Below are 2,533 nucleotides of genomic sequence, written 5' to 3'. Positions count from 1 at the left end.
AAAACTTAAAAAAAAAAAAAAAAACACTGAAAAATGAATCAAAAAGGGGCTGGCCGAGAATCGAACCCGCGCCTAACCCGGTTCTCTCGCGCACTAGAGCCTTAAACCGCATGTCACAAGCCATTCGTCTGTTACCATAAGAACGTTTTTATTTAGAAACATTTGATACTTATACGTCTATTCGCGTCTGTCATTTTCAAGTTTACCGCTCAAAGGAAACCCAGCTTGATTACAGCCTGTTCCTTTCCTTTTTCTTTTAACCTTGATTATACGAAATTGATCTTGATTCAGTTCTTTCCATCTTCTTATCAATCAAGAACTTGGTCTTGATCTTAACCTCATGCCTACCTAAACTCACCTATAAATACCCAACCCTTTCACCACCATTGTTCCTCACACCACAGAAGTTACCCCTGTTCACACTAAACTTTTCCCTCTGTTTCGAACTTATTCGCCGGAGAAGCCCACATCCGCCGCCGACATTAACCACCATCGCCGGAGAAGACGACCGGTGCCCCAACGGAAAGTCTCGCCGCCGTGTTTCGGTATAAGCTCTTTCCCCGATAATATTCTTATATCCCTTTTACGTTAACAGTTGAACCAAAGAAACGAAATGATATAACCGTTGATGTTCGGTTCGTCTTTTTAATAAGATGACGAACTGATAATGAATAAATGAACTTGAAATCATGTTTTTTTTAGAAGTTGTTGTTTTGGTCGATGTTGGTTTATGTTATGGAGATCATGAAGAATTAAACTAATAGGTTGGATCAAAAGCATAACAGCCTGCGCATGTTTTCTTTTTCTAATTGAAGAAGATGACTGCAAACCATGTTTAAAAATAAACCAAAACGAACTTTTGGGCTTTTTACAGTTTATGTTTTTTTTTTCTTAAATGCTTTTAAGTTTAATCCATTTTCTTTCAATTATAAATTCTAAATTCATTTTTGATTTAAAACTCTTACATATTAACTCATTTTTTTTCCGTTGTGACTGTAACTCTAATGTTTATTTTTCTATTCTTTTATTTTTTTATTTTATTTATTTATTTTTTTTAACACTTTTAAATCTAAATTCCTAGAATGTACGAATTAAACGAGATCATGATACAAAAACTTTAAATAAAGGATTACTATAAATATTCTAACTTAATAATATAATCAAATTGTAAACAATAAATATGAGGAATATCATTTAACTTATATTAATGAATTCATTATGTGTAAACTCTAAATATCTAGGCTAATCACTTTTGCTCGTTATCTTGGATTCTACCCAATCTTACTCGTGCGTACTTACAAGAAATCGCAACGCAATCAAAGTGAGTATACTCGATCCCATTTTCGTTTTAAACACTTTGGGTGCAACATGTATTCCTTATTCAAATTACACCTCACTTGAAACTATTTTAAACTCTATCCATGCTTTACATGAAACTACTTGATGCTTGTTAGACTTGTATGCTAATGTAAACTATTTGTGTCGATATATGCTTCATTAACTTTGCTAGCCCGCCTTAACAATTATAGCGCTATAGGGATAACGCACCGCCCACGAAACTTGGGGTATTGTTAAGTTAAACTATTTTACCTCCCGCGAAACTATTGGGATAGGCTATTTTAACGCGTTGGAAACTTGGGTTTGAACATATGGGTACACGTTTCGGCATACCGTTAAACTTGCAAATTGTGATTCATGTTGGATATGAGACTTGAAACTTTTTATACTATTATATTGTAAACAAACTTGTATACTCGCCAACATTATTTTTGTTGATATATTTTAATACATGTTGCAGGTTGAATGATGAGTTGATGCTATGAAGAATTTAGGTGGACTTAGATACACACCTAGATTATTTTTGAAGGAATGTTGACTTTTATTTTTGATCCTTGTATGACAATTTAGACTTGATATGAAATGGAATTTAAATTATTATTGTCATATAGTGTTATGATGTCTCTTGCAATCTATTTCGTCTCATCCCGATGTTTCCGCCATCGGTTGGGGTGTGACACTAAACCACAACTATAGTCCTATGCAAGACCTATACTACACCTACAGGCCTATACGAGTTATTATGAATTAGCACCTCTCGCAATACTACGGGAATTCGTTAGTTATATATCATATTATATAAAAGGAAAATGTTTCTTACATGACCGTGAGCTTGTGTAAAACATAGAAAATAATAACTAAGTCGATCTCTGATCCATGCGTTGCGATGGACCTATCAAACGGGGAAAAATAAACGCAGTGTGACGTGCTTGTAAAATGGGAAAAATTAGATGAAAAACGTTGAACCTCACAAGCACTTTGCGACGTGTTAACTCGAAAAATTTAAAACGGAACGTTAAAATCTTGGCATTGTTATTTGTAACATGATGCTTAGTGGCTTGTACCACTAAAGACAAATTGTTATTTCATTTAAATACTATAAATAATCTTGCGAGTTAACATAGCGCAATGTGCGTGTGTGGTTAAATGTTTCTACGTCGTTTATTTTTTTCCGTTTCACAGGTTCGTTGTAACG

At 34.1% G+C, this 2,533-nt stretch overlaps 1 long non-coding RNA gene across 1 annotated transcript; it reads left to right on the top strand.

The window, feature by feature from the left end:
* The first annotated feature begins 281 nt into the window (after nt 1–281).
* On the top strand, nt 282–1,915 carry LOC110938906. The gene is made up of 3 exons (XR_002591803.2): nt 282–545; nt 1,242–1,321; nt 1,799–1,915. It is a non-coding gene; the product is annotated as an uncharacterized LOC110938906 (long non-coding RNA).
* Nucleotides 1,916–2,533: the final 618 nt, after the last annotated feature.

This window comes from Helianthus annuus, chromosome 5, assembly GCF_002127325.2.
Source record: "Helianthus annuus cultivar XRQ/B chromosome 5, HanXRQr2.0-SUNRISE, whole genome shotgun sequence".
In the NCBI taxonomy this organism is placed as follows: Eukaryota; Viridiplantae; Streptophyta; class Magnoliopsida; order Asterales; family Asteraceae; genus Helianthus; species Helianthus annuus.
The sequence above is the reverse complement of the archived record's forward strand: the minus strand, read 5'-3'. Positions and strand labels throughout refer to the sequence as shown.